At 35.8% G+C, this 14,303-nt stretch overlaps 1 long non-coding RNA gene across 1 annotated transcript; it reads left to right on the top strand.

Annotated features, from left to right (window-relative positions):
* Positions 1–8,378: 8,378 nt before the first annotated feature.
* On the top strand, positions 8,379–12,029 carry LOC125652715 (uncharacterized). Its single transcript, XR_008803305.1, has 3 exons — positions 8,379–9,841; positions 9,995–10,087; positions 10,176–12,029. It is a non-coding gene; the product is annotated as an uncharacterized LOC125652715 (long non-coding RNA).
* The last annotated feature ends 2,274 nt before the right edge of the window (positions 12,030–14,303 follow it).

The following is a 14,303-nucleotide window of genomic DNA, read 5'->3' as shown; positions in this document are numbered from 1 at the left end:
TAATTTTGAAAAAAAATAAAATTCAAATTTCTTGTATATTCTCATATCAGACTTTGATCTCCTGCTGTATTCCCACCCTACATCTGGGGCTCCTAATTAAACAAACTTGGATTTGTACTACTTGAAGATGATTGCATGTCATATTATGACTAATCATCGCCCTGCTGTTCTTGAGACGAAGATTTTTACAGATGCTTCCCTATATACTTCTATATGAAACTTTGATCCCGGGGTCATGATTTATTTATCTTCAATCTATACATCACATGAGAATGCTTGCATATTGATATGACTAATCATGGTAATGCTGTTATTTAGAAGATGTTTAAAGATTTTCCTCTATATTCTCATGTAAAACTTTGATTCTCGTTTGTGACCTCACCCAACCCCGGGGACCACAATTTGAAGGTATTTGAATCTGCACCACCTGAGGATGCTTGCGTATTAATATGCGTAATCATAGCCATAGCTGTTCTTGAGAAGAAGATTTTTTAAAAGATTTTCCTTATATTCCCATGTAAAACATCGATCCCCTATTATGGCCCCATCCTACCTCCGGGAGCCATGATTTGAACAAACTTCAATTTGCACTACCTACATGTAGGTATGCTTGTATATTAATTTGAGTATCCGTAGCCCTGCTGTAGTATTTTAAAAGATTTTCCCCATATATTTTCCATGTTCAACTTTGATCCCCTATTGTGGTATTGCCCTACCCCTCGGGACCACATTTTGAACAAACTTGAATCTGCACTATCTGGGAATACTTGCATATTAATGAGTAATCAAGGCCCTGTTGTTCTTAAGAAGATTTTTAAAGATTTATCCTATACATGTATATCAGTATGTAAAACTTTCATCCCTTATTGTGGCCCCACCCTACCCCTTGAGGTCATGATTTGTACAAACTTGAACCTACATTATGTTGGGAAGCTTTCATGTAAGTTTCAACTTTTCTGATCCAGTGGTTCTTGAGAATATTTTTAAATGACCCCACTCCATTTTTGCATTTTCAGAGAGCGTCACTGTTGAACAAACTTGAATCAACTTTACCCAAGGATGATTTGGGCCAAGTTTGTTAGAAATTGGCCAAGTGGTTCTTGAGAAGATTCTTAATCGATGCAACAAATTTTTATTATCTCCAATTCAAAAAGGGCGTGACATTTCATTTGAACAAACTTAAATCCTCATTACCCAAGCATGCTTTGTGGCAAGTTTGGCAGAAGCTTGAGAAGTCGAATATGTTAAAAGTTTACAGAAGGACAGACAAACAGACGGACGCCGGACCAAAATAAAAAACGCATCAAAGATGTGTATGACCGAGTTGCAGTTTGGAATGTGTTCATTGGAACGACCCTAATTTGTGAAGGTGAACACTATTTTAGTAAAAATGAATAGTAAGTTACAGAACATTTAAGAAAAGGGAAAATACTTACTTCCAAGTAAAATAATGAGTTATAACAAACCTCTGTGGACAATATATATGATTGTATTAATTGCATAGTTTACAAAGGATTTGTATATTGAATTATGGACGTGTTTATGCATAAAATGAAATACAAGTTAATGTTATAATTTATTTACATTATATCTTCATCCATGTAACTTTATGGTCAGACCAGTAGGTTTCGATGACACCTGTTTCAAAGTTCTGAACATTTGTGTAAATATGGTCAAGGCATGAGTGATCGATAAAATTATGCACGTTTGTATTCACGAAGTAAAAACATGCACGTACTTAATATAGTTTATAAGTATGAAGCTTTGAATGGCCGCAATAGGTATTTACTGTGATAATGACCTTGACGTTTGGATTTCAAAAGCAACATGAATCTTGAATGTCATCAGGATTTGAAGTCTGATAAACATGCACCAGCAAGTACATGTTTAAAAGTTAGAGGCAAGCTGAAATCTACAGTATATAGTGAAAAAGAGACCTTTACTTTTGACCTCAAAATAAATAGGAACCTTCCTCTTTTGGATGTGATCAAAATATGGAAGTCTGACAAAGACGCACCAAGTAGTATGAAAGTTAGAGACCGGACAAGCTCAAATCTATGGCATTTAGTAGAGACTTTGTCCTTTTAAGACTTCAAAATAAATAGGAACCTTTCTCTTTTGGATGTGATCATGTTATGTAAGTCTCACAAAGATGCACCAAAAAGAATGTGGACATCGCCCGCCCGACTGGACACCCATCCTTCGCCAATTTAAAAGCCGAGATTTGCTACGCAACTCGGCTAAAAATGACAAGAAAAGATCACTTGACTTTCAGATCCTGTGCGCTAATAAGAAGAGTGCTTGCGAACGTTTAGCTACAGGAATCTGGATGTATTAGGGGGAAAACATCAAATCATCATTACTTTTGTTTGCTAGTATTCTGATGGATGGTTTATTTTAACATTTACAATGGGATTGGACGAAAGTTTTTAAAACTTGAATCCTCCTCTCCCAACATGATTTCTGATGATCGACAACATGCTTGTAATATAGAAGTTTCAAAAGAGTTTGCAATGTTTTGCTTTATTTATCTGTATGTATGTTGGCTCGTTGAAGCCTTACCAAGGATTTACAGCAAACAGTGCCAGTTGTAGGACAGTGTTATCGCGTTGGTTTTTGTTTTGTTGCTTTTTGATCATCTTTCCCCGAATGTCAAATGTATAAAACGTGTTTTCTTCCAGCGATAACGCTGAAGTTAAAACAATGGAAACGGGAGCTAGAAACGTTTATCAATGGCGTGTTAAAATCAAAATCAGCCGTTCTCCATTAAAAAATCAAGCTCGGTATTTGTAAACAAAATACAAGTATTCAAGATTATATGATTCATAATGTCTGATATTTCTTTTCGGTCATTTAATTCTAATGATGAACTAAGTAACTATACACACACACACACACCTAGATATATATATCCAAATAATTTTTCTTTTTTAAAAATCACAGTTTCCGGTATAAGATATTTTAAAAGAAATAAAATAAACAGTACACAAAGATAAAATTTTAACTTTTTTATTTCTTTTAATGCCATGGAAGTCATAATATGAACGGAAAATTTAGTGATCGAATTTATAAACCTAGACGGTTAGTAATGTCAATCCAAATATCCAGCTGAGCCGAATCTCAGCCCAGATAAAGATATATATCTATGGTATATTTATCTATAGTTATGGTATCACAGAGTTCGGGCCCAATCGGGCTTAGCCCCTGTGCATGTACTAATGCGCTACAAAAAAAAAAAAAAAAAAAAAAAAATGATACCTTGTGCTTGAATATTTTACGAATTCTTTGATTGTATAAATTGAACAGTTATATTTTTGATTATACATGAGACTGTGAATTGAGACGCTTCACCACGACGGCATGCTTCATGAAGTGATAACGCGTGGAGAGTATGCTGGCGTAATGCATCGCAGTTGATACTCTTATGTGTTTTCTAAAGTAATTTGTTTTCTCTTGTCTTTACATTCTACTTTCAATTCTGTCGGAATTCACAACCGTTAAAATAGACGAACTATATCTATTAGAATTCATACGAGCATTGTTCACAAATGCAACATTCATGAGAAATGGCTATTGTTTACAATTTATAAAGATATCAAAGGCAAAAAATGGAAATGTAAATATTCTACAATATTATGTAGACGGACTGTCGTGCACGCAGAGAACAGTATCCCACTCGATGATTCGTCGATGACTATATCAACTCTCTAGATGAAGCTTACCTCTCTTTTTTTTTCTTTCTTTAATTGAACTATCGAAATGGTACATATTTGTTTTACAATACTTTATCGATATAACAAATTGTAAGAATTTACCCTGCAATGAATTGGATTGTTTGGCTTGAAGACGGAAGTTAACGATGAGAATTCTATCGTTATCTTATGGGAAAGTTCACTGTCAGGTATGACTTCGATATTACGGTGTACCTATACATGTACGTCAGGGGAAAAAAAACCCAACGTGTACATGCCAACGGGTGACTTAATTCAATTCTGAGGCAGTCTAAACAGACTACAACTCAGTGTTCAATGAACGAATATTGTCAGATAGCGAAGATGGAAAACATGGACAACGCCATGCTACCCAATGTCAAAAGACATGACAGAAAGAATCAAAAAGTCTTCTTAGGGACTCTTGAAATCAACAGAGCAAAACCACAGAATTTCATCTCTATTATGAATTATATCAGGCGATAGGAAGACCGTGGCAATTTGTCGTAATGGAGAGAGTATAAAGGGGTTAATAAAATCTAGTATTATACACGTTAAAACAAAACCTACATCGTTCTGTGTTTAGTAAAGCAGATAGGTTACACGGGGAGTATGTACTGAGAGTTACACGGGGGGTATTTACTGAGAGTTACACGGGAGTATGTGCTGAGAGTCACACAGGGAGTATGTACTGAGAGTTACACAGGGAGTATGTACTGAGAGTTACACGGGGAGTATCTACTGAGAGTTACACGTGATTATGTACTGAGAGTTACACGGGAAGTATGTACTGAGAGTTACAAGGGGAGTATGTACTGAGAGTCACACAGGGAGTATGTACTGAGAGTTACACGGGGAGTATCTACTGAGAGTTACACGTGATTATGTACTGAGAGTTACACGGGGGGTATGTACTGAGAGTTACACGGGAGTATGTGCTGAGAGTCACACAGGGAGTATGTACTGAGAGTTACACGGGGAGTATCTACTGAGAGTTACACGTGATTATGTACTGAGAGTTACACGGGAGTATGTACTGAGAGTTACACGGGGAGTATCTACTGAGAGTTACACGTGATTATGTACTGAGAGTTACACGGGAGTATATGCTGAGAGTCACACAGGGAGTATGTACTGAGAGTTACACGGGGAGTATGTACTGGGAGTTACACGTGAGTATGTACTGAGAGTTACACGGGGGTATGTACTGAGAATTACACGGGGAGTATATACTGAGACTTACACGGGGAGTATGTACTGAGAATTACACGGGAGTATAACATTAGACGGGACGTATTATGTTATGGAGCTGTCCGTGCGTCCGGCTGGTTGTCCGTCCGGTATGGTTACAGGCCCTGAAATTTTGTTACGTCCTCCCTCTCCGAGAAATACATAATCAGTTGACATTTCAAACATTTTAACTTAATTGAAACTCAGAAATATTCATATCTTGTGATCAGTCACACAAACAAGATGTCCATGGGCCACATCGCTCACCTCAGTCACCTTGGCCCATATCTAAAGATCTTCCCTATATATTCGCATGTAAAATTTTGATCCCTATTGTGGCCCAAACCTACCCCAAGGGCCCATGCTTTTTAACAAACTTGAATCTGCACTAGGTCAGAAAGCTTTCATGTAGCTCTTCTGGCCCGGTGGTTCTTGAGAAGAAGATTTTTAAAGATTTCCCCATTATATTTGTATGTAGAACTTTGATCCCCTATTATGGCCTTACCCTACCCCCGGGGTCATGATTTTTACAAACTCAATTCTCCACTATAACATAAAGCTTTCATGTAAATTTCAGCTCTTCTGGCCCGGTGGTTCTTGAGAAGATTTTTAAATGATTCCATCATAGTTGTGCATTTTTGTGATTATCTCCCCCTTGAAGGGGGCATGGCCCTTCATTTGAACAGACATGAAAGCCATTTACCCAAGGATGCGTTTTGCTAAGTTTTGTTGAAATTGGCCCAGTGGTTCTGGAGAAGAAGTCGAAAATGTGAAAAGTTGACGGACGGACAGATTTTCCCTATACATGTATATTTGTATGTAGAAATTTATTTTGTTTTGCAACATATATTGATTAATTTGTATGATTATGAAATTAAATTATCAGTTATTGACATTATTGTTCTAAAAACAAAACGCAAAGTAAAAGCGAAATGTGTGTCAATTTTCTCATAATCAGTTACTATGTATATCGTAGAATAATGACCGCGGCATTCCTTTGATCTTTGCAATAACCGTGGTAGAATGTGTTATATATAGACGGTCGTGTTGCAAGATTGATCGTGAACTCGAATGAAAATGTACCGAAACATCTAAACTAGCAGTCATTTAAAATCCGGATTAGTAGGTCCTCGGTACCCCTTGCTTGTCGTAAGAGGCGACTGAATGGGGCTGTCCTTCGGATGAGATCGTAAAAACCGAGGGCCCGTGTCACAGAAGATGTGGCACAAGAAAGACCCCTCCCTGCTCAAAGGCCGTAAGCGCCAAGCATAAGACTAAATTTTGCAGCCCTTCACCGTCAATGGTGACGTCTCCATATGGGTGAAAAGTTAAAAGTCTCAAGCGGGATATTAAACAATATTCAGCCAGCCAGCCAACCTAAACTAGCAATTTCAAACTGTAACATATCCCCTTTAGTATGTCAAGCCTCAGTGGACCCTTTTCCAGTTTCAAATGAAAACCAATACAATCTTTTGTTTGTTTGAAATACTAGTATTTGGGTGTTACTAGTCGTTTAGCGCCAAATGAATTTCTTAATGATATACATGAATGTGAGTGAATATTTCTATTTTTAATTGACCGTACCTTACTGAATATGATTAACACACGCCAAAGGCCATTTCATGCTTTGCTCATGTGGTCGTGTCGTTATACACATCAACGTTTCCATGTTTACACATTTGAGTCACGTGTTTGTTTTCTTTTCATCAGAGCTCTGAAAAATGATGAGCATTATCCAAAGTGAAAAATGATGAGCATTATCCAAAGTGAAAAATAATGAGCATTATCCAAAGTGAAAAATTATGAGCATTATCCAAAGTGAAAAATTATGAGCATTATCCAAAATGAAAAATGATGAGCATTATCCAAAGTGCTCTTGAAAAATGTTGTCATCACTGTGCTTCATCGAAAAACCAGTATTTGAAAAGTACCACAAGCATTTTTGATAGCCAGAAAAGTTTTTCTACACGTTCCTTCAGTTTGTTGTTGATTGATTCATTTTGAAGAAAATAAATGAACCAAGATGAGTTTTATTGAGATGTTGAATGAATAAGTAAAAGAATGTCGTGCAGGAGTTGCATTCCGGTGTTTTTTATTTTGAAAACAAACGTTCACGTGAGCAGCGTGAATCAAGGTATTTTGTTTTACTATACTGCAAGAAAGAGACGGCATGATGAGATTAATTGAAACTAATTAGATTAGATAATTATCTACTCGCATGCGGTACATTTAAGAAGCCAAACGAGTTAAAAGTGTAACAGGAAGGGGGCGGGGGATACAACGGATAAACCAGGGATTCGAACCAGACATATGTAAAATCATGCTTCAGGGTCGAACGAATTCGAGTTACCGTACCTATACTAGATTTCTAAACTTCATGTTAAAAACCCTTACAAACAAAGGTACATTGCTGGATCCAGTAATGCTCTACCAAGCCCATATCTTTGTTCCTCACGAAAATATTAACAGCTATGAAGGAGAAACTTCAAACTTACTGTGCGACTTCATATGCCAGAAATGGTGTAAATCAATATGGATTCTAAAAAATCCTAAAGAACTTTAAGTAAACTTGAAATCGCAAAACTTTTCTCAAATCAACAACATCAAAACGTATGACTTTTCAACACTTTACACGACCATTCCTTTCGATAAAGACCAGACTTTTTGACATCATAAACAGTTGCATCTTCAGTAAAAATCGTAAGCGCAAATATTCATATCTAGTGATCAATCATCCCAAAAAAAATTACTTTGTTAAACACCACTATCAATCCACGCACAAGTATTCTGAAGTTGAAATAAAAAAAAATATGCTAGACTTTCTCATTGACAATAACTTCATGGTCTTTCGTGATCAGGTCTTCCTGTTGGAATTCCCATGGGCACGCAATTGTGCTCCTCTGTTACCTGACCTGTTTTTATATTCATATGAAGCAGAATTTATTCAAAAACTTCTACGCGAGAAGAAAAAAAATACTGCAAGCTACTGACAAACAAGTTGATGGTACAGGGGTTTCAACAGTCTCGTTTAAAATTAAAGTAAGCATTTCGCAAATTCTATGGTCGGTACGATCTAGTTTGCCAATACAACCTATCAATGGGTCAGATGCTGTCTGACGTGTTTCATAATGGTTGATAACTGAAAAATTGTTGAGTGTGGTGGAAAACATCAATCAATCAGTCAATCATACCGATTGTTAGGCCGTTCTTGACACATTGCTTTTGACTTCGGATAACTCCATTTATCTGATCAAGATATAGGGCTCACAGCGGGTGTGACCGGTCGACAGGGGATGCTTACTCCTCCAAGGCACCTGATCCCACCCTCAGTGTGTCCAGGGGTCCGTGTTTGCCCAACTATCTATTTTGTATTGCTTATAGGATCGATAGGAGATACATATTATTAAGAGATTGATCACTGTTCGTTATCTTCACTGGGTTCAAATCCCGGTCGGGTCTGTTGCATCTTCTCCCTTTCGGTTACAAAAGTAGCGGTTAAAAAAGCATGGGTTAAAAATGTACCATAACAACAAGGAGGTTTCTTCCGTGCCAATCAAACTTGGACTAATGCAATTTCTTGACTTTTTAAGTACTGACAAGAAAACAGTAATTACTGGCCACAATATAATTTCCTATGACATCCCAGTATTGATGAATGCATTCCAGAACTGTGGTATTATCAACAAATTCCTTGACAAGGTTCATGCCATATGTGATACTCTTCAACTCTTCAAAATTATTAGTCCAGGACTTAAATCTTATTCGCAAGTAAACCTTTATCAGCATTTCTTGGAAGAGGAATATGCAGCCCATGATTCATTACAGGATGTTGTTGCCCTACAAAGGTTATTACATCACGCGGAACCAAGTCGCGGGGTGACGCAAAGCCAGACTTTGTCTTTAGATTCCTTTATCAAAAGAGTCGATTACAATGAAAAAGCCAAAATCAACATGTCAACTCTTTCTCCGTTAACTGACTCTAAGATCATCTCGAAGGGAATGTCTCATTCCATAGCCTACAGTGGTTTATCGTATGTACATCTCCAACTTGCATATCACAGAAATGGTCGTCAGGGAATTATGGATGTGTTGATGGAAGATGTTAATGGAAAAGCACGTGTGACGCGTTCTAAAAAAATTGTGGATTCTATTTCTGACTTCTTTCAGTCCAAAGACCCCGAAGTTTAAATTGATATCAAAAGAGCCCTACATGTTAATCTGTTGATAACTTGATGTACAATTTTTCACCTTGCCATCTAAGAATTTATGAACAAATGAAGATAACAGTGATCAATGCGAGGTGAAGATAACAAACAGTGATCAATCTCATAACTCCTATAAGCAATACAAAATAGATAGTTGGGCAGACATGGACCCCTGGACACACCAGGGGTGGGATCAGGTGCCTAGGAGGAGTAATCTCATAAACCTATAAAGAATACAAAATAAAGAGAATGGCAAACACGGGCCCCTGGACATACTGGGATCAAGTACCTAGGAGGAGTAAACATCCCCTGTTGACATAATACAAGCATTGTGCATTCTGTTTCCTGATTAGGTAGTAGTTAACAGAGGAATAATAACAACCACAGATTTTGCAAAATGCTGACTTTAAACAATACTGTTGAAACTTGTTTGAGAACAATTTATGTGTCACTAACTTGCCTGGATTTAAAAATTGATCATATGCACAGCATGGATTTGACCATTGAATCAGTTTTTGAGAGATATTAACAACATCTGCTGGTGATAGTGGAATATGGCAAGTTGACAATGGAAAAACTGAAGTAATTTCATTTGCCATAAAGTTGTGTTGTTCGGTTGCTGTTAACATCTATAATGTATTGAAAGGAAAAGCAGATTTGGAAGACTCTGTGATGTCTCTTCTTTCAAGTTCAAGGGTATGTTTGATGATCGTTACAATGGAAATGAACTCACAAACCTATCTGAAAAACAACCTTTTCATTTGAAATATATTTAATGCTATCCATTTCACCCAATTTTAGAATTTTTTATTTATTCTGATGTCAGTCATACACTTCCGTTTCTTACAGGTTTTGAATGTGATGTCTCCAACAAGGCTAGGTTTGATGATTGTTACCATGGATACGAACTCAGGACATATGTCAAAAATGTCTTTGTTTTCGGTAAATATATATAATGCTATCCATTTCACTCAATTTTTGGAATGTTTTGATTATTCTGATGTCAACCATACACTTCTGATTTTTACAGGTTTTGAATATGATGTCTCCAGCATGGATATGTTTGACGATTGTAACCATGGAAACGAACTCAAGGACCAACATGTATGTCAAAAGTGTTTTTTATTTGCCTACAAATAAATATAATGCTACCAATTTCACTCAATTTTTGAAATTTTCTAATGATTCTGATGTCAACCATTCACTTCCTATTTTTACAGGTTTTGAATTATGATGTCTCCAGCAACGATATGTTTGATGATGGTTACCATGGAAATGAACACACGGACCTATGTCAGAAATGTCTTTTTCTGATAGAATAGACATAATGCTATGCATTTCGCTCAATTTTAGAATTTTTAAATTATTCTGATGCCAATCATACCCTTCCGTTTTTTACAGGTTTTGAACATGATGTCTCCACAAAGGTTATGTTTGATGATGGTTACCATGGAAACGAACTCATGGACCTATGTCAGAAATGTCTTTTTCTGATATAATAGACATAATGCTATGCATTTCACTCAATTTTAGAATTTTTTAATTATATACCCTTCCGTTTTTTACAGGTTTTGAACATGATCTCTCCAGCAGGGATATGTTTGATGATGGTTACCATGGAAACGAACTCACGGACCTATGTCAAAAATTTTTTTTTCTGATAGAATAGACATAATGCCATGTATTTCACTCAATTTTAGAATTTTTTAATTATTCTGATGCCAATCATACCCTTCCGTTTTTTTTTTTTACAGGTTTTTAATATGATCTCTCCAGCAGGGATATGTTTGATGGTGGTTACCATGGAAACGAACTCACGGACCTATGTCAGAAATATCTTTTTCTGATAGAATAGACATAATGCCATGTATTTCACTCAATTTTAGAATTTTTTGATTATTCTGATGCCAATCATACCCTTCCTTTTTTTTTTTTTTTTTTTTTACAGGTTTTTAATATGATCTCTCCAGCAGGGATATGTTTGATGGTGGTTACCATGGAAACGAACTCACGGACCTATGTCAGAAATATCTTTTTCTGATAGAATAGACATAATGCTATGCATTTCACTCAATTTTAGAATTTTTTAATTATTCTGATGGCGGTCATACCCTTCCGTTTTTTACAGGTTTTGAACATGATCTCTCCAGCAGGGATATGTTTGATGATGGTTACCATGGAAACGAACTCACGGACCTATATCAAAATTTTCTTTTTCTGATAGAATAGACATAATGCTATGCATTTCACTCAATTTTAGAATTTTTTAATTATTCTGATGGCGGTCATACCCTTACGTTTTTTTTTTTTTTTTTACAGGTTTTGAACATGATGTCTCTAGCAAGGATATGTTTGATGATGGTTACCATGGAAACGAACTCACGGACCTATGTCAAAATGTCTTTTTCTGATAAAATAAATATAATGCTATGCATTTCACTCAATTTTAGAATTTTTTAATTATTCTGATGTCAGCCATACACTTCCGGTTTCTGTACAGGTTCTAAATATGATGTCTCCAGCAAGGATATGTTTGATGATGGTTACCATGGAAACGAACTCACAGACCTATTTAAAAATGACTTTTCCTGTTAAATTAAAAATAATGCTATTTACTTTAATAATTTTAGAAATGTTTTCATTGTTCTTATGTCAGTTCCACACTCCCATTTAGACAAATAGTAAATATACAGTAAATTATAATGTCTCCAGCAATGTTCGTTACCATGGAAACGAACTCACGAACCTATCTTAAAAATGTCTTTTTTCAATAAAATGAATACAATGCTATCTATTTAACTCATTTTTAGGATTTTTTAATTACTCTGATGTCAGTCCCATACATCCTTAAAGGAGGCGAGTTGTGGTATTGAAGAAAGGCCATGGGGCGAGTCGTCTTGGGAGCGAGTTGTTTTAATACCTCCAAACTATTTCCGTAAACAACTTCGTAGGGGGGTTCACTTTCAAGTTTTAGTGTTGTGATCAAAGGGGTTATATAGTGCCAAGGCGGAACTACGACAGACATTGAAAGTTGGTGCATAGGTAATAGTAAAACGAGTAGGCCTAATCAGATGAAAATGGGGGACAGTTAATGATTTATTCCATAATAAAATGTTGTAAACAAAGTCATGGAGAGGCACATGTACACACCTGTAGCCGTGGTTCCCTCACGTAGATCAACCACAGGCACCTGAATTTCCGTCAATAAGTCGCTCAATAAAGCCAAAGATCGAAAAACCCTACCCCCTCTATATATGAATTAATACAATATAATATATGTGTATTTATATATAGAGGGGGTAGGATTTTTCGATGTTTGGCTTTATTGAGCGACTTATTGACAGAAATTCAAGTGCCTGTGGATCAACAGATCAATGAGGTGTATTCATTCATATATAAGTACAAATCTAAATATTCTCTCTTCTGATTATATAAGTGTAGAATTTGATGATTATCGATGTGAAGGAAATTGAACAGAAAAGAGGAGCTGAAACCCCGTGTTACACATGAAACCACTGGTATCTGAAATTTAATCAATAGGCTAAATAAATATAGATATAAAACCAGGAAAAAAACACCTAAGTTTACTTATCAAAATTCAGATACCTGTACAGTAATTATGAAAATGACACACACACCCCACTCAGAACTGCTATATATAGATGTACATTATGTATATAAGGTCTACATTCACATAATAGGATATTTTAAGCCTCAGTAAATCTGAAAAGGCAGAAAGAAAGGGTGTTTGTATTGACGATACAAGACATACAAGACAGAGCTCTGATAATTTTGTTACAAGAGCCAAAACAGAATATGTTAGATCTTTTATCACATCAGCAGCAATTTTATGGAACCCGAAATTACCAGATTTTATAAGAAAATGTACAACTAACACATCTTCTAGCCTATCTCAAACATTATTTTGATCCTCAGTAATACTCATGTGTTTATATTGTCTCTTTTCATTTAGTTCTTATCTGTATGTATATAAATTGTGATATTTCCATGTTTTGTGATATTATGTTCTCGATATGTATATATGTTATAGACAGGACCACAATGTAAACTAGTTTATATAACTAATTGTGCAATCCTGTATAAATAAAGGATATCATTATTATTTTATAAAAATATTATTATGATGTCAGAAATATTGATATGTAACAAATTTTGCAAGAAGAATGCCAGAAATGTCTTCAATATACGTACGTTATAGAGATTCAATATACAGACCTTATATAGATGTGTAAATTGCAAATTTCTGTAGCAACTGAGTCAAATTCAAACAAATATTGCCGATGGAGATATCTTATGATTAACTGTCCATGAGTGTTTGAAAGAATTCACACTAATAGAAAATATTCCAGAGTTATCCATATGTCACTATGTGATCCTCACAACCCGTACCCTACATCCCTCTATGATATTGGTAGAAGCTAGTGACTATAAACATACAGTTTGAATTTCTACTTACATTAATTTGTCTGTTGTGGCACCAGACATACAGTTTGAATTTCTACTCACATTAATTTGTCTGTTGTAGCACCAGACATACAGTTTGAATTTCTACTTACATTAATTTGTCTGTTGTAGCACCAGACGGTAATGAAACCTCTTTGATCATCTCTGTGTCTGAAATCTCCTATGATTGTTCTAACAGGGCAGGGATTTTTTTTAGGGTCTGTAGGGGGCTGAAATTCCCAATGCTAAAAAGCAGGTATTTTTCCCAATTTTTGCTTTTAAATTCCCAAACAATGAAAACAAATCCAACCATGGTAGCTGTTTTGTTCCAAAGTCTTCTTCACAGGCCCACATATTACAATTTTTGCTTCAAAATCGTTAAGTATGCCTGATTTTTTTTTTTACCTCTAATTATTTGAATGAGGTCAGCTTTGACCAAGCTGCAAGTCAGAAGGAGTCCAATCATACTTTATTGCTCTTCTTTGGTTTTCTCCCTACTTCTTTGTATGGAATATTTTTTTTACCAATTTCAAACAAATGTCGCTATTTTCCCCAATTGGGAAGACCCAGGCCCTTGAAATCAAGACCTTATGAAAAAAAACCCTGCAGGGTGACTTATATTCGAGTCCTCAGTAGGAACATTAAAATGTTTTAATGGTGGTGCCCATATGTTCAGTTGAAAGGTCTATATAAT

The sequence above is a fragment of the Ostrea edulis genome, chromosome 5, assembly GCF_947568905.1.
Source record: "Ostrea edulis chromosome 5, xbOstEdul1.1, whole genome shotgun sequence".
NCBI classification, from domain to species: Eukaryota; Metazoa; Mollusca; class Bivalvia; order Ostreida; family Ostreidae; genus Ostrea; species Ostrea edulis.
Note: the sequence above shows the minus strand (reverse complement) of the source record. Positions and strands in the feature narration are given on the sequence as shown.